The sequence below is a fragment of the Cryptotermes secundus genome, unplaced genomic scaffold (genome assembly GCF_002891405.2).
Source record: "Cryptotermes secundus unplaced genomic scaffold, Csec_1.0 scaffold197, whole genome shotgun sequence".
NCBI classification, from domain to species: domain Eukaryota; kingdom Metazoa; phylum Arthropoda; class Insecta; order Blattodea; family Kalotermitidae; genus Cryptotermes; species Cryptotermes secundus.
Window position 1 is genome coordinate 1327523 of NW_019744107.1, and position 26238 is coordinate 1353760.

A 26238-nucleotide genomic window follows, 5' to 3' on the forward strand; every position below is an offset into this window, starting at 1 on the left:
GCTACCGCAACTCTACACAATTTACAAATCAGTAGGGCATGCCCCATTCTCTTTTTCGTTCTTCGTTGTACTCCATCATACTCCTATAATTCTTCTGTGCTCCTACAGTTGGCAGATTCGGAATTCGACTCTCTTATAATTCCTCAGCACGAACTCCACGGAAGACGGAAGAGTGTATTGGCCCGTTGCCTAGCAATGGATATGTGCGAACCACATAGAAAACCCCCCTTGCGGCACTGATTCTATTGTTGCGTGAGTATTTCGGGCGTTTCCTAGAAATGGGTCTGCGTATCACAATATAATATGAAGCAGAAACATAGCGGTAGTGTGAAAAATATTTTTAGCTCTCGGGTTTATTTAAATATCTAATTAGCATTTGAGCTAGGTAAGTAATATTTGGTATGAAGGTAGATCATAATTATTCCTACATACCATATAGGCGTTACTAAAATATTATTTGATTCATTCATCAGTAATTTGTCAAGACGACAGGTCCACAGTCTCTTCCAAAACAGTTCCTCCACTTGATGCGATCTAGAGCTTTCTCCTTCAAATCAAAATATCCTCTTCTGTCCCCAAGGTCATCCAGCATCTTCTTACGTCTTCTTCCTCGTCTTCTGGTCACTTCTATCCGCCTCTCTATCTTCCCTTCAGTAACTTCTTTTAGAAGGCTGTTACTGCGTAAGATATGACCAGTCGAATTAGCCTTCCGTTTTCTAATTTCGTGTAGATTATTCCAAAATATTATTTATAAGTCAATAACTAAAATCACGGTGACGGTGTAAAATTTTCAGGTTATATCCGTCAGATTTAACAGATACATTTTGTGGGGCCTACTTAAGTAATATGATTTTCACCAAAATGAAACAAAACAATAATCTATGTAGATATATCATATATACATACATACATATATACACATGTAAGTCTAAGGTTGCGTATGAAGAGTGACGTGTTTGACCACCAGGAGGCGGTGAACAGCCGAAAATAAATTTGTCGTTTCTGATTAAGTCGTGATTTCTTACGCATCAGGGTAGAAAATGAAGAGGTTATCTGCGGAAACTCTACCTATAGATGAAAATTATTTATTCCGAGGCTTTCGAACACGGTTGTAAGATTAAAATCAGAGGAAATGCTGTGCTGTATGACTTGTTTTACTTGACACTTAGAACAGCATGCGCCTGCGCAGTACTACAAAGGAAAGTTACACAATTTACGTAAGATAAAGTTAAATTTATGGTGGCAATGTGGAAATAATAGCTATTACTGTAATTTACAAAATGTCTATCAGTATGTACGTTTCCAATTGAAGAAAATGAGCGGTTAGAGACTTCTGACGGAGTCTTCTTTCTGTGAGAAAACTTGACCGAAAATGTTTCAACTGAATAGGAAAAACATAACTTTATTCCACGAACTTTAGTACCATAGTAAGAATACCTGTCTTTCCAGACCTTAAGTTCTGATTGATTGGTGAGTTATTTTTGTTAAAGTTTATTTTTAACAGTTATTCTTTGAAGTTTCAGCGGGTCTTATGTTAGTAAGAGTAACAGATTTATAAGCCTAGAAATATGTGAGATAGCAAAATAAAATTTGCGAATTAAGTTATTTGATTTATCTTGATTTCTAATATTAAAATTTAAGGTGGTAACACTTCACATGTCAAATTAAGAAGAATAATATTAATAGGTGCCCACAAGCTAAAGCTGTCCCTGTAAGAGGCCATGAAGGCCCAAAGGGTTCTGAGATGTCAAGGTTCCCACATTTTCAATAGAAAATCGGCTCACAGATGGCGGTAAGGATGTCAGTCTTAATCGCCGGCCGCCCTTTACCCCCAGGAAGGTTCCTGGTACTAATTTCTGTTATAAGTTAAGTCGATCCTAGGGAAATAGTGTGGCTGGAAAGATTAGGTCAATTGAAATTCCAATGACCTCAACGGGATTTGATTCCGCGATCGTCCGGCTTGTAGCATAGTGCCTCAGCCTACTACGATACTGCGTTAGTTGACTAAAATGTGGGAACCTCGACGTCTCACAACTTTATGGGCCTTCATGGCCTGTTACAGGGATAATTTTAGTTTGTTTTTTTAATAAGTATTAAGGCCCGTCAAGTGAAGCAAGTTTCATGTGAGAATCACATATTTCGGCCGCTAGTGACCGTTTTCAGAAGGCATAGCCAACACCTTAAAAATATTTTACATATATGTTGAACATAAGTTGTCAGAAGGCGTTTTCTATAGGCATTAGAACCAGATACTACAACATTAATGCAATTAAAAGAAGTTGTGTTTGTTAAACATGAATAATTAATTAATTAATATCAATTAAAATTAATTTAAATTGTTACGTAAATACATGAACATAATGACGGTCCTATTTTCTACTGTCGCTTAAACGGGTGGTACGTGTAGAACCACTGGGCTTTAAAGGTTATGGCCACTGACTGATACGTAGGGTAAACACATTCTGTCACTACAATATTTACAGGATCTCAACGGTTTCTCCGAGTTGAGTTTCCTCTCTCAGAGAAAACAAAGCAAAAATACATGAAACTGGCATTCAAGTCAGAGTATTGCATCAACGTGCAGAAGAATAGGCTCTTTGTTGTTGTAATTGAATATTTTGCGGACTTTCAGTGAATGTGGTTGGAAGTACTGCCATTCTTCCGCAAGACACGCCTTCCACTTCTGCAACTGAGTTCACATGGACGATAAGTGCTTCATGAGCGTCAATTTTTTAAATGTGTTTAATTTTACCGGATGTATTTTAGCCTATATAGGATCAGGAATAGCGTAGTCGGTATAGCGACAGGCTACAAGTAGGACGACCGAGGTTTCGGAGTTCAAGTCCCTGTAGTGTCAAGAATTTTCTCTTCTTCATGTTGTACAGGCCGACTCTGGGATCCACCGAACCTCATATTCAATTGGTACCGGGGGTTCTTTCTCCGGGGGTAAAACGACGGGGGCATTAACGTGACCATTCACCTCCAGCTAGTGTCGAGGTGAAGAAAATGTGGATCTATACAGCCACTCTCCATGCGCCTTCATGGCGTAGTGCTTGATTAGTTAAGCACAGGGACAATTTTACTTTACTTTGCTTACTTTAGTCTGTTTGCCTCGATACGTGTGCAGCGTAAAGTTGGAACAGCTTCCCGGGACTGTGAAATAAGGAAGAGCATCTGCGTATTGCGGAAAAGAAGTGAAGTTAGACTTGAACAGCCTCGTCACGTTTAGCTGTCTGCTCGCTTTGTTGTGTTGTACTCCAACTTCAATCGGCATTCTCCATAAGGGATAAGTGAACTGATCGCTTTAAGACCTTTCTTTAGAGTGAAAGATGAATTTGCTTTCAGAAGCTTACTGACCGTCAAAAGATACAAAATAATAACAATTACACAGCACCTTGCCTCTTTATATTAACAGAGACCTGAAGCGAGGACCGTAACTAAAACCAGTAACATTGGACACTCTTTTATAACGTTCGAGGTTCTATTAGCTTTCTTAGAACAACTGATAGTATATGTCTTTGTGCCACTTATATGATTCCATCTTTGCTCCGCTGTCGTGCGTCATTTTCCGTCTTCATCATTGCCGAATGAATAAAACTTAGGAAGTTTATATGGCTACGTTAAACAGCGGGGTCACGCGGTAACGTAGTTGGTTGAGGCACTATGTTATAAGCCGGAAGGTCGCGGGACCAAATCCGATGAGGCGATTTTTTTTTTCAATTTTCCTAATCCTTCCAGCCGCACTATCGCCCTGGGGTCAATTCAGCCTCTAACAGAAATGAGTACCAGGAATATTCTTGGCGGTAAAGGGCGGCCGGCGCATAAGGCTGACAACCTTGCCGCCATCTTTGAGTCGATTGTCTAGAAAATGTGGGAACTTTAATGTCTCACAACCTTATGGGACTCCACGGCCTGTTACAAGGATACCTTTACTTTAACTTACGTTAAATACACTTAGTACAATTCGGTCATTTCATGACCACACTGCCGTATTTTGTATGGCAATGAAAGGGGTTCTTATTAAATCAGAAGATCGCTGAAGGATTCCTCAGTGACTAGTTTTCCTCGTTTTAAGGGTCTGAAAGAATGGGGTAAGAAAATGGCGTCTTCTCTAATCGATGCATGTAACATAAAAAATTAACAAAACATTTGAAATTTCTTCCTTTATAAAAGGACAAAGTCCGATATCATTATTATTTCCCGAGATTCACAGCGTGACAACGGATGGCAAACCTACATACCTATACATTTAGCTATAGCTTATATGGAACTGGGTTAAAAATTGCATTTAACAGATCATACACATCTTGTTTAACTACGTACTGAAGTGGCTCATTTATAGTAAATTTTGCATTTATTATGCACATCTTTTCATTATATCAGGAGCTGCTTTACCTGGACCTTGTTCATTAACTTCTTAGCAATTCTCGTCGGCCAATTTTGTTGCCTTCGTTATACTTTTGTTGAATTTGTAAAGATTCATAGTTTGAATGTAGTTGATCAGTTAATCTAACTAACGCATAGTGACTGACACTCTTCGCATAGTGAGTTGTTGCGGTGATTCTTAATATTTGTACGGCATAGAAGATTCTAACAGGAAAAGAACAAAAATTGCAAGCAAATATAAAGGCGGATTGTATAATTGCGTGATGACGCCTTTGAATTATATCTAAAGAAAAGTATGCGTATTCTTTTACATCCTAACCTTCGTTCCTCCTACAATGATTTCGATAAAACAACAAACAAAAACAAACTCAGTGGCCTGTAGTCCGCAAGCTAACTATACCGACCGAGCGACTGGGGCTTGTCGGCGAAGTTAGTGCCAACTTTAGCGGATAGAGGATGTCGCGTGGTCAAGGCAACTAATCCCCAGGGCCGTTAATTTCGGTTTTCTAGACCGGAGCCGCTATTTCCTTGAAATAGCTCCTCAATTGTTCTCACAAGGCTGAGTGGACCCCGTTCCAGACTCACTACTTCGTAGAAAATCTGTTAGCGCTGTGAATCGGACCCGGGAACTCTGGATCTGTAGGCAGGAAATCTGACCACTACAGAGGTGGTCAATGATTTCGGTAGCTGAGGTTATATTCTCGTGACATCGGATTGTAAGATAAGTGGAGAACTAATTACAGAGGATGAGGAGCAGCGTGGTCGTGACGTAATTTGATATGGGAGGGCTGAGGCAAAACCCGAGAGGCTTCAGTCAGGCAGTCTAGGTAGAGATTTGAGCTCAGGATCCCCTGAATATGAATTTGTATTGTTATCCATTTTATCACAACGTTAGGTTATGGCAATCATGATGATGGAAGTATTCTTCATTATTAATTAAATGAACCAGAATAACAAACATATGCTTTTCTAATATGAAACACTGGGCGAAACATATTATATTGAAACTGAATTAGAAATCCATAAAACCTGGATTAAGCCAAAAAACCCCCGTCGATTTCAGACTTGCGATCGCAAATTAAGGGACGTTATTTCCTTAGAAGCGGGCAACGTTTTTATGACGGCCAGTAATTGCATGTCGGGAAATTCAAAGTCCCCGGCTCGTAAACGAGAGAGTTTTTGTGTGGCAGGCCCTACAGAGCCACTCAGTCCGTGTGTGTGTGTGTATGCGTGCGCACGCGCGTGTGTGAATGTGAGTGTGACGTCATTCGGTGTGACCAAGGAACAGATTTGAACGTACCAACGTTCGAGACTTCTCGCGCTGTCTGGTTTCCACATCGAACTTAGATAATGTAACTGTGTTTCGTCCCAAAACATTTCAGATTAAGCGAGATATAGCTCACAGCTATCTGGATCCAAAGGTTCAACACAACGAAACGGAAATCAGCTTCAACCGCCTCCTTTTCTCGAAATAGGCAGCCACCTATCGAGAAGAGTTAAAACTAACTGAAAAGCACGCACCTAATATTTGGCGAATTCAGAATATCGTGCCATGAATTAAGGTAGGCCACGAAATTGGTTTGTTGTCCCTTGCCTTACTGAGGATAAAATATTTAGATCCAGAATTATATAAATCTCAATCCATTTTGTGACAGTCCGGTTGCATGAAAAGCCTACTGTAATTTTATTCCATATAATTCCAAAAATCATGTAAGGTATTACCTACCACTTTTATTAACAATATACATAGTATTGCATGCCATCGTCAGATAGATCGTATGCATTGCCGTTTTGTATTCTTCACAAACTAATTCAGAATCAGATACAATATGCCTCACAAATTAAGGAATTATTGCCTCAAGGATGACTGAAACTATGATGGAGTTAGTTAGTAATACAAGGCCGCCCCATAGCTGAAGCGGTTAGTCGCTGGCTTCCCACCTCTGGGGCCCAGGTTTGATCCCGGGTCTGGTCAAGTGGGATTTGTGGTGGAAAAAGTGGCACTGAGGCGGGTTTTCTCCGACTACTTCGGTTTCCCCTGCCAGTCTTCGTTCCACCAAATTCTCCATCATCATAATCACCCGGGGCAGGCAACAATAGGCCAATCAGGTACCGCCGTGCGGAGTGGACCCACTTGGACTCCACCCCCCACTAAGCGAATTTATTAGTCAGTTATACTAAAGCCGAAAAATCATAAACAACTTCCATATAAATATTCTGGTTCAAGTTACCTGCGAATATAGAGACACGTACAATATCCTATTTTAAGTTTTCTGCGAAATATCTTTTGCACTCACAGCTAGTGATCTAGTGGTGTATGATTTGGAGAATGCGATGGATACGGGAGAAGGAAGCCCTTGGGAAGGCTGCTACTCTTCAAAAGGCTTAGACTTGGCGGTGGCGCCATCACCATGTATTCTGAGAAGGCATCATTTTCTGGTATGACAAATGTCCCCTGGTCTCACGAAGAAAGACGTCTCTTGATTCCGACTTATTTGCATGAATTCATACATAGTTTCAATTACTTCAAATCACCTCTTTGCGGTTCAGTATGACCGAATATGTGTACTTCGTCCGTAGTCTAACATTGCCAACAAACCAAAGTTTCAGAAATCGGATGTTTGAATCTTCAGGTTTAAAGCCCGGAGGCACTTAGTCAGATCCGTTAGAAAGAGGTATTTTGTTGGGCATTGTATGAGTATTTTATCTTATGTACCTGGATGCTTGATATAATTCTACAAAACTGTGTAGACCTGTGGTTAACTTCAAGAGCATAGAACTCATTCTGGTTCCCAGTGGACAGTTTGTGAAAGCATCTAAATCAGGATGCATGGCCACTTGGCTATAGACATCATCATCATCATCATCATCATCATCATCATCATCATCACTAATCTGTCAAGACGACAGGTCCACAGTCTCTTCCAAAACAATTCCTCCATTTTATGCGATCTAGAGCTTTCTCTTTCAAATGACAGTATCCTCTTCTGTCCCCAAGGTCATCCAGCGTCTTCTTACGTCTTCTTCCTCGTCTTCTTGTCACTTCTATCCGCCCCTCTATCTTTCCTTCGATAACTTCTTTTAGAAGGCAGTTTCTGCGTAAAACATGACGAATCCAATTAGCCTTCCGTTTTCTTATTTCATGTAGGATATTCCTCTGCTCACTGACTAATTAACACTTCTTCATTTCTCACATAATCGGTCCAACTGAGCTTCTCCATCCTTCTTCAACACCACATTTCGAAACTTTCCAGATGTTTCTGATCTGCTGCCCTAAGTGGCTATAGACATAATATAATAAACACTAACTAAATCACAGTGGCCGAGCGGTCTAGGGCATGAACCATCTTCGCCAATTCTAACACTGAGGTCGTGAGTTCGAATCCCACTCGAGGCATAGATGTATGTGTGCGTTTATTATGTGTTTATGTTGTTCCGTGCATAGGCAGAGGCCTTGTGATGGGCTGATACCCTTCCAAAGAATCCTACCTTCTCTGTAACAGATTATAAATCTGAAAGTGGCCAAGGCCTTACAAAAGGCTGTAGAGCCATAGATAGATGGATGGATAGATAGATTGTATATATATATAGATAGATAAATAGATATGCTTACAGCTTCATGAATATTATGTTATTTTTTAAAATACATCCACTTGAATATCATAACTGATGTACGTGCATGAAGTGAGTATACTCTGCTAGAATAACAAAGAGATTTTGTTCCTGTGTAAGATTTGAGGCTTTCACGGCGGTGACTATGAAGAAAGCAGTCTTCTGGGATTTGGCACCGTGTATATGTGGTGTTAACCACACCATATTTCCTTATCATTAAATTCACACTATCGTCAGAATCCTTAAAAACCTAATCAGTAAATTCAAGTCATAAAAACAAAAAAATAGGCACTACAAATTTACTCTATTTTTTATTATCGCGGGGCACCACAGTAGCGAAGGTTGAAACACGAAATGAATTGTTTATGTATTAAACCAAGTACTGATGTAGACATAGATTGCCTCGTCTAGTTGGTACAAAATCAGAAACTCAATGATAATTCTACAATTTCCTTTATAACGAATTACAGAAAAGAATTACTTTAATTATTACTTAGTTTCTTACAACGAACCAGTAATATCCAAATGGAACCAAAAGGCCTCCAAAATTTCTGTGACGTGTGATACGGCAACAAGCTGACCAAGTTCGCTCAAACGGTAAGGCCTTTTACGTTCATTCTGGAGGTGCCCAAATCGAAATTCGGCGGGTTAAAATCTATAATAATAATAATAATGAGATTTCGTGGAATTTTCTACTTTTCCAGACGAACGCCGGAAAAGAACTTCAGTTAGACTGCGACTATTTCCTTCCACATTGCTTCCTACTCGATATTCATTAGCGACTAATTATCTTACCAGTCTATGGTTTGTATAGTTTGAGATACTGACAGCATCATTAAATAACCATAAAGAATTAATGGTTTTAACAAGATCTGCAAGAAATTGCCACATTTACTTTCATAATAATTTCCAGAAATTTTTCATTCTTTTATCAGGATAAACAATGTGATGTTGCTGTATTAGGGTTGCACAAAGTAGGCCTACAACAGACACCCATACACCAGTAGAGTTTGCGGACCCCTGAGGAAAATGAGGCAGTTGCTCGTGTATCTAACACAGAGAACGCTGGATACACTAATGGCTTGTTCCAACGTTAATTGCAGCCCAAACAACATCAACCGTGGTGCATGATTAGTGCCTCATAATAACCTTAATTTAAACTTTGATTAATAACCGCTAAATTGAGTGTTAAATTCATTACACAAAGTGAATAAATTGAAGATTAATTAACCATTGATAATCTAAACTTGGGAGGCCGAAGCTTAACGAGGTTAAAATTTGCATTTGAGGACGGAAAAGCACTTCACGTCCCGGCAAACGCAATTAATGCAAGAGGGAATGTTGTTCGTTTAGCTGCTAACGAGAGGATTATGGGAGTACAGTGTGAGGAGGAGAGCTGGCTGCATGTACAGCAGTAGCACAGTTGTTATTCGAACAGGTAGATCCCAGCAGGTGGCACGGAAAGCGTGAAAGAGTTATGTCATTACTGATAAAAATATTTCATGGCATTCTGAAGCATGGGAACGTATAGCAAGTGTCACGTAACTTCGAATAAGGCTAAGAGCAAACTTGAATGCGCAGAAAAAAATTTCAGACAAGGGGGTGGGTTCCAGGGTGTGAGAAGTGACAGGTGGCCAGTTGTGCAAACAATTCCAACATTGTCTAAGGAAGTTATGTCACTTTAAGGCAGATATATGTATATCGTTCCCTATGTCAATATCATGACTTGATACATGTCCCAAAAGAATTTGTACCTGTGTATTATAGCAAGTGTCACGTAACTTCGAACAAGGCCAAGCGTAACCTTGCAAACAACTGGCCGCCTGTCACTTCTCACACCCTCGAAACCACACCCTTGTCTGAAATTTTTCTTCTGCGCATTCAAGGTTACTCTTGGCCTTGTTCGAAGTTACGTGACACTTGCTATAATACACAGGTACAAATACTTTCGGACACGTATCACGTCATGATATTAATATAGGGAACGGTATCCATATATCTGCCTACAAGTCACATAACTTCCTTAGACAATGCTGGAATGGTATCATAAATGAATCAAGATTTATTACCGTCCGTAATTCATTTGTTTGTAACTTGAATATGAGGCAACGTTAACACGCTTTCTTTCTTAAATATGCTGGGAGTAAAACTGTGGATACCGGCAATATATCCTTAGGTGTGAGGTAGCAAAGACCGCCTCAGTGGTCTAGTGATCAGAGTCCCTGGCTACAAATCCAGAGGTCCCGGGTTCGATTCCCGAAGCTACCACATTTTCTGAGAAGTAGTGGGTTTGGAACTGGATCCACTCAGCCTCGTGAGGCCAATTGAGGAGCTATTTCAAGGAAATAACGGCTCCGGTCTAGAAAACCGAAATTAACGACCGTGGAGATTCGTTGAGCTGACCACGTGACACTCTCCTTCAAAGTTGGCACTAACTTCCCTGACAAGCGGCGGTCTCTCGGTCGGTATAGTTAGCTTGCGGACTAAAACCAAGGAGGGTTTTTTTTTTTTGCTTGTGAGGTAGCAAAACTTTCTAATTTTGAATCTTGAGAAATTTTATAACAGCGGCACACGAAGTGTCAAACCACATTCGCTTTCTCCAGTTTGAAAGAAGCACTAAATTCGCTATCAGTGTGAATGGTTTATCAGTTCTGTCTACAGATATGACTTATTATTTATATCCATCTTCATAAACTAAAAATCCCTCTGCTAGCAATATAGTCCCCTCCATCTGTGGAACCCGAAGGAATGTTTCCCTGATCTCTGGGACACACATCTCCTAACTCAGATGAGTCCATTGCATGTTTTCACACCTTATTTCTTAAGCATCAACTTTGATAGTATCTTTCCATCTATATCCGAGTCTCTCAAGTTCTCTCTTCCCTTCAAATTTTCGAAGAAATTCTTAGGCGCATTTTATTTATAGCAGTTTTCTCATAATCCTCCACAGGATGGATATATTAAGTAAGCATTCGCAGACAGCCCACAAGGGATGGTACTCTGTCTTGGACGTTCGGTAGAGATTTAACGTTCCCTTACCGAAAGAAGGAAGTTTTTAATATTACACATGACCTCGAATAAGGAAAAAGGGAAATTCTGTGGAATCCTACAGTCGAGCTTCTGCATTGTAAATTCTAAAGTATGGCTGCAGACGCAATGGTTATATCGCCAGTACTTGGGAGCCATAACTTCTTCTGTAGAAACAAGATTCATCACATGAAATCGAGGTACAGGTAAGCTCAGGAAGGATTTATCCTGTGCTTTCTGTCTCATGGGCCTACACCAGGAATCCTACCTGATTAACTGCAACTCACAAGACACAGGTGCTAGATACAGGCCTATCGGTAACCTAAAAGAGAACTAATGAAGAGGCAAGACTTTTGATTCAGGATTTATTAATGAAAATTCTGGACTGGAGTAAGAAATGGATCTTCCATATCGAAAGAAAAGTCATCATATTAATTATATACAGAATAACATAAAGGTTTAATCAGATATGGATTTTGAAATATCTATCGTAATATATTGGGCGGAAAACATCAAGACGCAGCCATACCCTTTAACAATTTCATGATGATGATGATGATGATGATGATGATGATGATGGTATGATTAGAAATAGGCTGCTTTAGAGGTTAGCTTGTGTCCTTTTAAATATAAACGGCAGATTTATGCCTTTATGAACTATACATTAAACGGATTCAGTGTTACCAACATTGCTCGCCATTCTAAGAACAGTAACACTTGTGTGTATCTCTAGGGTACGGCAGTACAAATAACTTGCTTTGGTCATGCACTGCGCATATGAATATCCAACTCAAATACGAAACATGCAAGGTAGAATTTTTCCTGCGTGAATTAATGAAGCATGTCATGTTGTTAGTAATGTTGTTTGCAGATTAAGAAACAAAATCCATAATTAAAGACTACAAAGATTGTCTGTTCCTTTTAGAGTTGTTAGTCACTTATTTTTATGCTTGTTTTATATGTAATTTAATGGGTTTTTTTCTTTCCATTGGCTCTACAGCCCCCATTTGGGCCTAGGCCTACCTCCATGAAACTCTCCGTTTCATTTCGGTTTACTAGATCTTACACATATGGTAGGACTCCTTGGGTGAGTGATCAGCTCGTCGCAAGGCCTCTACTGTAGACAAACACAGAAAAACGCACACAAACCTCCATGCCCTGAGTGGGATTCGAACCCACGATCCCGGTTTCCAGGCGAGCGAAGACAGTGCATGCCTTAGACCGCTCGGCTACCGTGACCGACGTCATTCCAAATTAGTATCCCATATATCGCCAAGAGGTATAGTTTACAAGTGTAAGCAACAATTTAATTTATACGCTTTCGAAGTTTGACTGGAGTGACAATTTAGATTTGTGTCTTCTGAGATATGATACCGTGTAGCCTCGTAGATCGTTACCAACATTTCGGAACAACCTGTTGTCTGCGTCGTTATTTGAACATGTGTGGCTCGTACAGTTTTGGCTTAATTATTGCCAATAATATGGCACAGTAGGCAAAATTATTTTCCAGCCCTGATATGATAATTCTACGGCATACATTCAGAAGCAAACTGAACGTAGAAATACAGGGGGTGCACAAAACCAAAAGATCATAATCACTTAGAGCTTTAGATGTTTATATTTTATGCAGAAATCACAAAAATATTGTAAAAATACAAAATCTGAGTTAAAAGTAACACACACACACACACACACATATATATATATATATATATATANTGCAGCTGTTCCAACATTTCGGCGTGCACTTAGGTCACCGTCTTCAAGATGGATCTTATGTCGGACATATTCTAACATGTCTGCTTATAACGTAGTGGTGATATTCAACGTAAATAGCTTCAGCACATGAAGAGCTAAATTCCGAAAGCTGGCGTTACGTGCATAATTCAATCAGAGGAGAGCTTCTCTACTACAGCAGTGCACCCTTAAACATCACGAACATGTTTTCGTGGGTTGCTTGTGACGTCACGGCGGTTATGAAATTAAAATCCTTCTCTTAATAAATGGACCGAATGCTATGGGCGCTGGATTACTTGCAGACAGTCCATCAAGTGTGTTACAACCCTTGCCCCTAGTTAACGGGCCATTTGGAACTTCCCCTTCCATACTCATCACAGCCCATTCTCGCGTCGATAAACGACTCAACGCCCTCACAAATGAAATTTAACGCTAAATGCCCATCATTTTCAGCCAAGTGGTTTCGGAAGGGGGGCGTAAGGAAAGAAGAAAAACATTGAATGGATGTTGAAAGAGAAACAACAAAAACCGGCGCGATCAATTTATAGTCCAGATGATGTGTTTCCAGTGCCTGGGGGTGCATGAGCGAGCAGGGTCTGTATTTGGGGTTGNGGGGGGGGGGAACAGAGAGCAAGAGAGAAACAGCGCCCCCAAGACAGTCATAAAGCATCGGGCGTCTGCTTACGAGTTCACGGAACCACATTTTTATGCTTGATATGTGCCTCACCGTGTCCGTGCCTCACCGTGTTTCATCCCTTAAATTTCGTACTGGGAGTTTAGTCTAAAGGTTTCTGGCGGACGTAACAAGCGAGGCTTAGATGATCTTACGGCCACAAATTTTCTAGAGAAAAAAAAGTTACGTGACATAAACTGTAGTCACATTTACACTCTATTTAAAAAAAAATTCATTAAGTTCCATAGAGCCACTGAAAAGAAATATGTAATTTTAAGCTGTAATATTGTTCCTATACTTAGCGAATTTTCAGGGCTTGGTTTTATCACAGATTTATATGAATGTAAGAAGGCGATAGGAAATAAACAAAACAAACTCCGTGGCCTTTATTCCGCAAGCGAACTATACCGAACGAGCCAACGCCGCTTGTCGGCTAAGTTAATGCCAACTTTAGCAGATAGAGAGTGTCAAGTGCGAAGGATCCCCATGACCGAAAATCTCGGTTTTCTAGACCGGAGCCACTATTTCCTTGAAATAGCTCCTCAATTATCCTCACGAGACTGAGTGGACCCCGTTCCCGACCCACTACTTCTCAGAAAATCTGGTAGCTCCGGGAATCATACCTGGACCTCTGGATCTGTAGCTAGGGACTTTGACCACTAGACCACACAAGCGGTCGGTGAAAGGAAATACAAAATGTTATTATTTCTATGTCATTTCCATATTATGAGAATATTTTCGTTAAAATATATTTCTTCCCAGTGCATTTGGTATGACATTATTAATGAAATAAATCACGAGATGTTTGTAATGTATCCGTTTGTTCATGACTGAACACAATCTTGTCAATAGCACGTCTGCTGCATTGTGGGGAGATCCGAATTCGAATCTCTGATAGGAGATCGCACATCGATGCTTTACCGTTACAAGTTTCTCCTCAGTTCCTCAGAGGAGTTTCATAATTTGCACTCCTCTTCAGATACTGTTAGGATGATCAAATGAAGCAGGATGAATGATGGGGTTGGTAGTGTATGTAGCTTGGTTGGGAGAAAAGGAAAATGCATACAGAAGTTTGATAAGGACGCCTAAATGAAGGAGAAGCTTGCGAAACAGCGGAATATGAGAAGATATAACAAAAACTGCCCTTAAACAGAATGGGAGGATGTGTACTAGTTTCGTCTTCCCCAGATATGGGGAGATACTGTGACGTCACTCGCGAGACCGCAGAGTTCACGTGACCCCTACTTCCCTTTGCGCCATCCACGTCACCCTGCTCCCTTCTAAAGGTTGTTCGTCCCGAACAGCCTAACGGTACATCCCCGTTCATTTTTCTTCTGGTTGTCCGTTCTCCTCTTGCAGCGATTATTCACCGGCCGTTACATCCTCCGCTCCCTTCTTAGGATTGTTCGTCTCGAGCAATTCCATATTCTCAAGGATTCTGTTCCGTGTGGTTAGTTTATTTTGTGAAATTCCTTTTACTCGTAATGAAAGAAAATAAGCGGTGTGTGTACAGATGCAGTTTAATGATATTTAATCCGTCTTAACTAAAAATTCCAATATTATTTTAATGAAAAATGAAGGAACAGTATTCGACGTTACCATATTATGCGTTCATATTACGCACTTGATGTAAAGAATGTATGAAGTAAAACAAAATTTCTTGCATATGTCCGGGAAACGCATTGCTGTTCACTGCTACAGAAAGAAATGACAAGTTTTGTTTCGTCACGTGACCCCCTATAAAGTACATATTCAGTTCCGTTTAGGTGGGAGCTATGTTCGAGGGTTGGCTAGAGAGAGCGGCCTGGCCGGGGAGCGGTGTCTTCACCAGTTACACGAAACATGAAGAATGAATTTAGGTTAGGTTCGCTTAGGTTAGAACCACATCAACAGAACAAGACTGTTCACAGGAGATGCGAGAGACTGCATACTTCTCAGTCAATCAATTGTATAAGAAAACATGGGTCAACCCACACCAGTCGAATGAAACAAAATCGATCAGTATGTGTGGGTTCGCTTGTATTTCCTATATAATTATTTACCGGAGAAATATTTTGAGCCTCTCGGAACTGCTCCGAACATCTTGCGAAATTAGTGCGGTTCCAGAAGTACGTGTAAATAATGTGTGTGCTTAGGGATCAAATGGAATTAGTAGATCGAGACGGTTCAATGGAGTAAATCCTGGATATTCTGAAATCACACGCTTGATTACCCTTGGACAGGAGAAGAAAATGGATGTTATTCGTTTTGTGTGTGTTCTACGACGAACGTCATAAAGTGATTCTGCAGAAAGAGGTTGACGTCTAGCAGTGGGAATTTCACTTAACAGGTATGATGCAAGACACAAATTTTCATTATGATGCTTATTTATAATGTGAATTCGTTTATTTTTTGAAGTTACGAACAATAATATAACTGTCGTAACCTATATAAGCCTCTTAGGCTGTTACTACATAGCCGAAAATATTTTTCTCTCAAAACATAAAAGAACTTATGCAATGGTGGACAAACGTTTTTAAGAACAAGATGACTGTGTTGAAAAATAAACACTACACATCTGTGAGTTCTTTAGCGTTATTTTGTTAATTTTAATTATTATATATTTGGTATTTACTCGCATATTTAACTCTTTTATTTTAACAATTATTAAAGACAAGTCCGTCCAGTGTGACTATTTCAGTTTTCTCACTTTATGATTCACTAGCCTTACATGTTTCGATCCATTTGGATCATCTTCAGAGGCACCGAACACTTTTTAGAAACCACTATCACAACAGTTGTCATATCAATTACACATGTATTGCCAAGCATATTATTGACACGAACCGTAAGGTTTATGAATTTTAAGTTTGAACAAAGTTTTTAAAACTTTAAAACAACTTTAAATATTTCTACAACCAGAAAGGCTGTTATTACTGATAGATGGAACATTGTGTACTTGGACATTACATGTGTAATTGATTGACAACTGTTGTGACAGTGGTTTCAAAAAAGTGTTTGGTGCCTCTGAAGATGATCCAAATGGATCGAAACATGTAAGGCTAGTGAATCATCAAGTGAGATATAAGTAGATATTTCATATTTTGTGCCTACAATTTATTTATAAAACACGTCTGATTAATTTAAGTCTTCCAACTCTAAACAGCTGATGCAATACAAATATCCAGTTCACTGGAAGTTCGTTCTTCTCTGGCGACATGACAAGCCATGGATTAACAGGTGGGTAAGGGACGTTAATCTTCGACTTGAGCGTTCGCTTGTGGGGATCGGCAGAACTCACATTGATGGGATTGATGTCTCTTCANATGAACGCGTGGTTCTTGCCTGAATTAGTTGAAATATCCACTAAATTTGAGTCGAGAAGCAGAACAATGGCCATAAGCAGTAACCCTCTGAAGCATGATCTTCAAGTAAACATCATTTGAAAACTCAGGTTCTACCTCACAGAATGTTTACTGCTTCCATATAACAAGGATAAACTAGTTAAAGCTGTTTAGGAAAACATTCGTGATGTATTCTGAGAAATGCAAGGAAAAATATGGGAACACTATGGCAAAAATGCAGAATTATTAATGTTAAAACAAGCGGTACAAGTAGCAACTATGTCCTTTAAAGGCAAATGCAGTCTACAGCCCATTAATTTTTCCAGCAGACCTCTTTTGTGTTGAGGTATTAGAACATTTAAATATTCAGATTTTACATGCTTGGCGGCATATTTACACATTTTGTTTTGTAGCACAGGATTAAAAATGACTCCAGATTTTATAACTTAACAACTGAGAAAGTCGGCATTTGTGCCCACGCTCGAATCTCTGAAGTTTAATATTTCCTTAGAGGAGCGTCTTCCAGTTGCTGTGTTTCTTCTGCTAATGCAGTTTGTAAATCTATAGATATTTTCCAAAAATTTCTCTGTATTCAAAATCACGTTATTTGGCTATGTTGTTGAAGTTTAAATTAACCCTTTATTTTTTTTATTATTTGTTTACTAGTGCTAATTTTTTTAATTTTCCATAGGGTACTGAGTCAGCACACTAATAAAAGAATAATGTAACTGAATTATTTTCATACTCACCATCATCATTTCGGAAATACTTTTTATATAAGAAAAATATTTTTATGCTTAATTAGCCAGACGTAATTTCAAACTCTCCCGCTGTAGTCATGAATTGTAATCTTTTACTTGTAAGCAGTAGTCGTATTTCAAATGGAGTTCAGGCGTGTGTGTGTGATAAAGGTAAATTTGTCTCTATACTTAGTTAATTAAGGACTATCTATTTATGGTCCTACAGCCCTTTGTTGGGCTTTGGCTGCTTTTTCAGGTTCTTGAACCTATACACAGTCAGTAGGACTTCTTAGACGGGGGATCAGCCCGTCCCAAGGCCGCTCCTAGACACAGAACAAAATAAACANATGTTGGGCTTTGGTCGCTTTTTCAGGTTCTTGAACCTATACACAGTCGGTAGGACTCCTTGGACGGGGAATCAGCCCGTCCCAAGGCCGCTCCTAGACACAGAACAAAATAAACACAGAATAAACGCACACAAACCCTCATGCCTTGAGTGGGATTCGAACCCATGATCTCAACGTTGGAGCAAGCGAAGATATTTCATGCCTTAGTCCACGCGGTCATTGTGATCAGCCAAAAGGAAATACCAACAGCTCTTGGCGTTCCTGAGCGGTCACCCATCTGAGTACTAATCAAGCCCAATGTTGCTTACCTTGGATTATCGGAACAGAAACAAAGGAGTGATTATGATCAGTCTCCGGCAGCTTCAGCTGAATTAAAGAGCCCACCTTTCCTCGAATTTTAGTTCACAACAGCAAGTTCCCATGAAAGAAGAATTGCAGTTGATGTAGTTTCATTACTAAATTATGGTCCATACATTTTAAAGAATAACTTGTAAATGTCTGCTTTTGCTAATTACTAGGAAAATATATTTAGGTATACAAGGAAAGGCAGAAAAATAATATATGGGCTAACGACCCAGATACAGACATGAAAACATGGCGTCATAGAGCCTACTCCGGTTTTACAAATTTCTGCAGTGGTTGCGTGCGTTTCAGAATTGCTGGAGTGACACTGTTACCTTTATAATATATTATGTGAGTTTTGAAACATGAAGGATGAACAACTATATTCTCATATATCTCAGGTTAGTATGTTACTTTATCTGGCCGAGGGAAACCTTCATCAGGTAAGGTTCGTGCAGCTAGCCACGTTATTAAACGGGATCGCAGTAAGAAGCAGCAGCGGGAAGGAAGACCGACCGCAATATAACTGTGGGAACCCCAGCAGGCGTCCAGGGCAACCAAACGGAAAATTTCCCCCGCCGTACTGAACCGAGACAAATGTTGCTGCTATCCGTGACAGCTCCAACTAATGGTATCTAATGGTGGAAAACAGCCCAGGTTTAAGGCTCGTAATAACCTGCTCTTCTCCTCGTCATGTGATAGCTATAAAGGAATGATGATGACGGCGAGGGATTTCCCCTTTTCCAAACAATAAACTTTATTCTCACTTCGTTTACACGAGACGTATTCCCTTATTTTTATCTCAGTTCCAGAAACGAAGACGAGGCGGAACGTTTTATCATTTTCACATTGCCGTGATGAATTTCGATTAGAACGTAATGTGCCTCGCAGATTGGACAACCAATTCCATCCGTGCATATCAGCTTATCAGCTCTCTCGAAAGGAGGGCGTAGCGTTGTTTAGGTTCTCGTTCTTATTTCGCAAAGAATCGAGAATGAAAACGCGTAAATTCAGATACCTTTAATGGAAGTAGTATTAATACCGTATTTACGCATGTATAGGCAACACATTTTTTGCCAAAAATTCAAGAGGAAAACTGGGGTGCGGTTTATATTCGAAATATTCGAAATCACACTTCATTTAAAAAAATTATATTCATAATTAGTAATACAGGGTGTTCTACTCCTGAAATAATATGTCAAGAAAATGATTTTTTCTATAATTTCTGTCTGAAAATTGTGCTGCTTCCTATACACGCAAGCGGCCTATACATGCGTAAATACGGTAAATAAGTTTTGCTGAGTTGTTGGTCTATTTCTGCGATAATAGTGAAATGGGTGCCATTCTTCTAGGTAATTTTGATGTAATATAATTACGAAGAGACCCAGAATATTATTTTTATAAGTTGCAGAAATACAATTTTTATATTTCTTTCATGTTTGTACATATTTCACACAATTGTTATTACGAGATACACGACTGAATATTACAGCCATAGACCTTCAAATACTAACAGAAATTGGTTCACGTATTGCTTATGGTTGGAGTAGAGGAAGGGACAGGGGGGTTTGAGATGGAAGAATAGCTCAATATATTTGCTCCTGGACCTAAATTTATTTCTCCTCTCAGTGCTAATTATTATTCACATATTGTTCAGAAGACTCTGATAGTATCTGTAATGCAGGTGCTCAAGTAGTACCAAATTAGACATGTTGATCAGTCGGAGCCTATTTGCAATGTCAGTTGTCACGGTTAGCCTACGACCGCTGCAGGGGACTTAATTGTGTTGCTCACTACAAAGGCCGACGTATTTACTTAAGCAATTGGTTTCATCACATGATTTGCGCACTCTATTGTTGTTAAACTGCACAGGGATTAATAATATTGTGTCTCAGTTATGTTCAGTAAATCCTATAACATTTAACTGATTCCATGCTGTTTATGTAGCAACAAATAACTTCCAATTTTCGTAAATTTTCGTAATAATGTAGATATTATTGTAATTAAAAAAACGGAATTTTCAAAGAAATTTCACGAAAAGGAAGAGGGTATTTCGTTCAACGTTGGTTATTTAATTCAGACATGGCACATGCTGTTCATAGCATGAAAAAAGTTATCTAAGCCTATCAGAATCATTTTAGAAATCATTACTTTTAATAGTTGTTTTGGAATTAAAATTGCGAAAGCACCATAGCCCTTTTCTGTTAGAAAATTTAATTTTCTCTTAATAGAAAAAGGAACCCAGAAAATATTTACCTCATCCATTAATGTGTTTCAGGTTTCTTATAAGTTATTACGAACTTTATCAAAGAAAGTCGAAGGAAAAGTGGAAGAACATCTTCATATGCTCGTGAAAAGGAATTAGTGAAATAGACAAGACTGCTATAACGAGTAGCATCGACAAACTGTCAATGAGTAAAGTAGTTTATTGAGTACTTCTGCCCTCTGTTAAAGATTCTGTATTTAGTTACCCAGGGCAATTGTCTGCCATTAGTTTCCTACCAATATTAGTCTGTCCTTTGTAACCTACCAATAATAATCTGTTCTCTGTTACGTACAGACAATTGTCTGCTCTATTTACTTGGAAGTAAGTGTCTGCCTTTGCTTACCTACAGGTAAATTTCTGTTCTTACTTACGGAAAACTGGCTGCACTTATTTACCTAGAAGCAATAGTTTGCTTTCAGTCACCTACCAGTGACAGCCTGTCCTTATTTACCTACCAGTGAGTCTCTTTAGCAGCCTTCCTTATTTCTTCATCCTAGTGGTCTCTGTTCGGTTCTCATTCGGGGGGTATCTCCTTTATTATGCACATAAGTTAGGTAATGAAATTTAGAATATTTGACTTAGTACATGGAAATATAGGAGTTTGTGAATTATTACTTAGAAAGAATATGGAGGAAAGGGCTCGATGATACCGCGCCATAACTCAAGTGGTTAGTTATTGGCTTCCCACCACGGCGGCCCTGGTTCGATCCCGGGTCTGGTCAAGTGGGATTTGTGGTGGAAAAAGTGGCGCTGGGGCGGGTTTTCTCCAAGTACTTCGGTTTCCTCTGCCAACCTTCATTCCACCAAATTCTCCATCATCATAATCACCCGGGGCAGGCTACAATAGGCCAATCAGTGACCGCCGTGCCGAGTGGACCCAGCTGGACTCTACTCCCCACTAAGCGAATTACAAAAAAAAAGTACTCGATGGCTTATTTCAAGGCAAGATTCGAGCCTAGGATCTCTGAAATAGGAGGCAGGGGCTTTAACCATTTGACGACGATGATCGCTCCCCGAATTATTTGGCCAGGATATTGATCAGTGTTTGCTGTCTGGAAAAATGTGATTTTCATTCCGAGGGCAGCGAAATTGTAGTGATATGGAAAGGAACATAAGCAGATATCACCGTCCATATTGGCAAAACAACCCGTTTTGTGTCATTGTCTTGCTTAGAATATTTTGTCAGATTTCTCCATTCCAGTTTATGTGTCGTGGATCAGACCATTTGCTTTTCACTCCTTTGACTCCCGCAAAACTCCTTTTGTACACAGCAGGGTCGTTAACCTTGCGTCAAAATCCTAGCCCGGAAGAACAGTTCTCGCTAGTTACGCTACCAAAGAGAGGGTGGCCCAGTTATACCCCCGGGCACAGGATTCCTTTCTCATCACCTTCTTCGGCTTGCAGGACTATGATGGAAGTATTCGAACCCACCTCCACACGGTGTGTAGAGGTGAAAGATCTAACGCAGGAATGTGCCATATCTAAACGCGTAACGCTGGTACACGGCAACAGATATGCTCTGTTCTTGAAGAATCCCTAAATCTGAAATCTCAAAGAAAAGAAGAGATAGAACAAAAATCGAAGCACAAGCTCTATGGATCTAAATAAAACCCATGAAGTTGTGAAGACTAAGATATTGATAACTGAAATATAAGGAAGTATGATAGTGCGTGATTATTCCAGGCAATTATATATATATATATATATATCACATAGCTGGTCCCCAAGTGAACTGACCGCACCCCCAAATCCGCTGCAACTACGCAGGGTGAGAACTCAAATAATGTAACTGTAGCTTTACATTGCATTAGCTCCATCTTAATGTCTCAGTGTGTAAGAACTAGAGTTTCCTCCACCTGCAGGGATGCAACTGCGACGGAAATTGTAGCAAGTATTCGAAGACAGTGTTAGGTTGTGTGTTTGCTGCAGGCTAAATACTGATAACTAATCAAAGAAGTGGCCGGTCACGGTAGCCGAGCGGTCTAAGGCATGCATTGTCTTCGCTCGCTCGGAAGCCGGGATCGTGGGTTCGAATCCCACTCATGGCATGGATGTTTGTGTGCGTTTTTCTGTGTTTGTCTACAGGTAGAGGCCTTGCGACGAGCTGATCACTCGCCCAAGGAGTCCTACCGCATGTGTAAGATCTAGAAAAACCGAAGTGAACGGAGTTCACCGAGGTAGGCCTAGGCCCACTGGGGCTGTAGTGCCAAGGAAAAAAGAAAATCAAAGAAGTACAAATCTAATGTCGCAATCATATCTTTATCAATCATACCTCGAATTCTTGAAGCACTTGTTTCAAATTTAGGTACGAATACTGACTAGTTGTGACTGAGGATTTTAGCGTGTTTCCTCCGTGCCTTCAGGCGAAATTCCGAATAGTAATAAAGTGAAAAAAGTAAAGCAATCCCTATACCCTACCCTGAAGGCCCATAGGGTTGTGAGACGTTGAGGGTTCAACATTATCTAGACAATCGGCTCAAAGATGTCGGTAAGGTTGTCAGCCTTACGCGCCGGCCGCGCTTTACTCCCCAGGAAAATTATTTACGAGTAATTAATTCCTGGTACTCATTTCTGTTAGAGGCTGAGTAAACCCCAGGGCCTAGTGCGGCTGGAAGGATTAGGTCAATTGAAAAATTTTACTCTGGCAATTTCCTTCCACCTCCTCACTAACACATTATTTACTGATCATTAAATCATTAATCTGTGCTACTGACAGCTTTAATAAATTAACATAAATAAGAAAATTAAATAAGAAGTTGAAGCATCTTATATTAAGTATATTTTTCAAATCGATGTCTCTACTTAAGCCATAGGACCGCTATTAGACTGTCCTAAACTTCAAAGAAGCCTGTCATTCAGGGAAGAGAAACCAGTATCACAGAATATTATGACTGAATTTTGATTAACCTTGTTACTGTTAAGGCAAAAGAAATGTGTTTAAAGTTCATATGTCTATGTAAACACTTGTGTCATTTATTTTCTTGTCTGAATGGTCTGAATGGTCTCTGAATAGAGAGAAATAATTCTATTTTTGTCTTCAGAGCTATTGTATAGTCTAATAAGTGGGTACGAATATTTCCAAGGCGAAGTGGCTTTTTAACGTGAAGATTGAGAACGTACGTTAATTTGAAACGGTAGGAACAACAATCTGCCAAGCTACACGACGTTATAAACCAAAGACAACAATAAAAATCTTTACAGACGTTATACTAATACTCATAGAAACCAATACGTACTTCAGCCTAGAAATAAGCGTAGAGAAATCAAAGCAAATTTATACATCGATCCCTCATTTCCTTATCCTTGTAAATCGAAGCAAATTTCAACCATTTCGGAAAAGATTGACACACTGATATCGTACTACTGAATAAAATTAAAGACAAATTGAATTGGTGAGTGCTTAGTATCATGCAATTTAGAATCTCTTCTTTTAACGTCACGGTCACGGTAGCCGAGCGGTCTAAGGCATGCACTGTCTTCGTTCGCTTGGAAACCTGGATCGTGGGTTCGAACCCCACTCAGGGCATGGATGTTTAGTTCGTGTGTGTGCTTTTTTCTGTGTTTGTGTACAGGTAGAGGCCTTGCGGCGAGCTGATCACCCGCCCAAGGAGTCCTACCGAATGTGTAAGATCTAGAAAAACCGAAGTGAACGGAGAAGTTCATGGGGGTAGGCCTAGGCCCACTGGGGTTGTAGTGCCAAGGAAAAAAGAAAAGAGAAAGGATTATCACTTCCCCTCTCATGGAGTACGGGCGTGCACTTAGTCTCTTGTATTGTGGGGTGAATATATACTGAGAGTTTTTGAGAAGAAGGTGCTAAGGAGAATATTAAAATAATTCTCTCTCTGGGATGTGACCTTGTATAGTGTGGCAGATCGTTATATTTTTCCAGGGGGAGGGGGCTTAAGTCTTCATCATGACGGTAACAGCAATATTTAAGCTTACTGGAGAGGAAACAAGAGGAGGCTTGAAAGAACTGAGTAATGTGGAACTTCATAATTAGTATACAATTAGTACTAGTATTACTATTTAATTAGTATTAGTATAATCAGTATTAGTAATGAAGCTGTAAAATTTTCAAATACCTGTTACGATACTTAATTTCAGGGCTCTATATTAGGTGGTACTATTGTCGCTGCGATCTCACGAATTCGCGTGTCAGCCATGTTAGTATTATGGATTGCAGGAAATTAAGAAGTACGAATATGGGGTAGGCCACGCCAAGTTTAATCACAATCTCAGCGATTCTTCAGTTGATGCACTCGGACAGACAGACAGACAGACATACATTATCAGCTCTCTATGTTTTCGTTTCTTACATGTCATGCAAAGATCGTATAATAACTGGTTTCTTAAGTACTAACTAGAACTGTCATCAGTCCTTGCCTGTGTGATGGCTCTATCTAGCCCGAGAGATATTCGACAGTATCATGTTGGTAGCAATGGCATGCAGCTGTCTTGCACAGTTGAAGAGGCTTTGTATAGACTTACTGTTTTGCGTGTCTGCCTGCGCGTTCTATATATCTAGCCATAAAATTAATTTATCATTTCGTCCCTTACCCTACATCAACTCTGTACGGCTCGCATATACATATTGTAGCCATATTGGCTTGCATGCTTACACGAAACACAATTAATTTAATTATCTCCCCCAGGCCGCAATGCCCGCTGAGATATGTCACCCAGATACCTGCACCTATGGATCTGGTCATGCGACGCTTTCTTTACTCTGATTAACATTAACAAGCTGTTTTAATTTAACTCCTTATTGGGGTTATTTGCGTTTCATTTTCTGTGGACATATCGTACTTATGATTGGATTCAGTCCAGAGAATGGACTTTCTTGATTACAGGTTTTCTTACATTTTATATATTAAGATGTATTGTTTAACAGGGCTCGTAAATTCGGTACTGAAAAGAAATATTTTCTACCGTCATCACTGTGAAATTATAGGCCTATTTCAGCTCGCTGCCTCCTGTAGAAATGATACAGTAAGCTGAGGAATGTGGTCTTCTGGCATGTGGCGCCGTGTATATCTTGTGTGGACGTTTCGGAGGAAACTGTCGCCTCCATCTTCAGGGTAGAAAATCCGCGAGCGAGAAACCGCCTGAGCAGGTGGCTGCAGCTCGAGCCTCTATAACGAGGATGTCACGCAATTAGAATGGGAATTGTTTTTGAGTTCTGGAGATGGCAGCCGAAGGTGTGTGAGAAGAAATTGCAAGAAAGGAAATAGACTGTGAAAAGACTTCATGTGTGATTTGAAGAGACAGTGAGATCCTTATAAATCCTTTGCCAGGGTATGACTAGTGAAGACTGAGAACCCTAGTGCTTGTGTAACAGTGAACTGTGAAGTGTGTAAACCAGCGATAGTGTTGTATTGTCCGTAGTCCAGAGTTGTGAATGTTTTAGGTGCAACAAATCTAATAATGCAATCCCTTATTATACGTCAAGCGCACGCCTCTACACGTGACAGTATATTCTCCATACAGTTGCATTGTTTACATTTAATATATGTGAGACGTATCTGCCGCCAGGTACATTATAGGCCTAGTAACTTTGCTGTTCTTCAAACTTATTTATCAGAAAATTATATTCTGTCAAAGTATATATTTGGAAACGATATTTTAAGTGAAGTTTTGTCATGTAACAACCAAACGGCGAATATACTCCACAGATTTAGATGGATTATCTGTGGTCTAATGGTCAGAGTTCCTGGCTACAGATCTAGAGGTCCCGGGTCCGATTCCAGGCACTACCAGATTTTCTGAGAAGTAGTGGGTCTGGAAC

At 39.8% G+C, this 26238-nt stretch overlaps 1 protein-coding gene and 1 long non-coding RNA gene across 2 annotated transcripts in view; one reads left to right on the forward strand and one right to left on the reverse strand.

Moving 5' to 3' along the window:
* LOC111874393 (retinal homeobox protein Rx1) overlaps positions 1–26238 on the reverse strand; it is a 117491-nt gene that overhangs the window by 29744 nt on the left and 61509 nt on the right. The window lies entirely within an intron of this gene.
* The window catches only part of LOC117283086, a 141909-nt gene continuing 130885 nt past the window's right edge, over positions 15215–26238 (forward strand). Inside the window, exons 1-2 of the long non-coding RNA XR_004514104.1 lie at positions 15215–15294; positions 15571–15764. This is a non-coding gene — a long non-coding RNA (uncharacterized LOC117283086). The remainder of the gene's footprint in view (positions 15295–15570; positions 15765–26238) is intronic.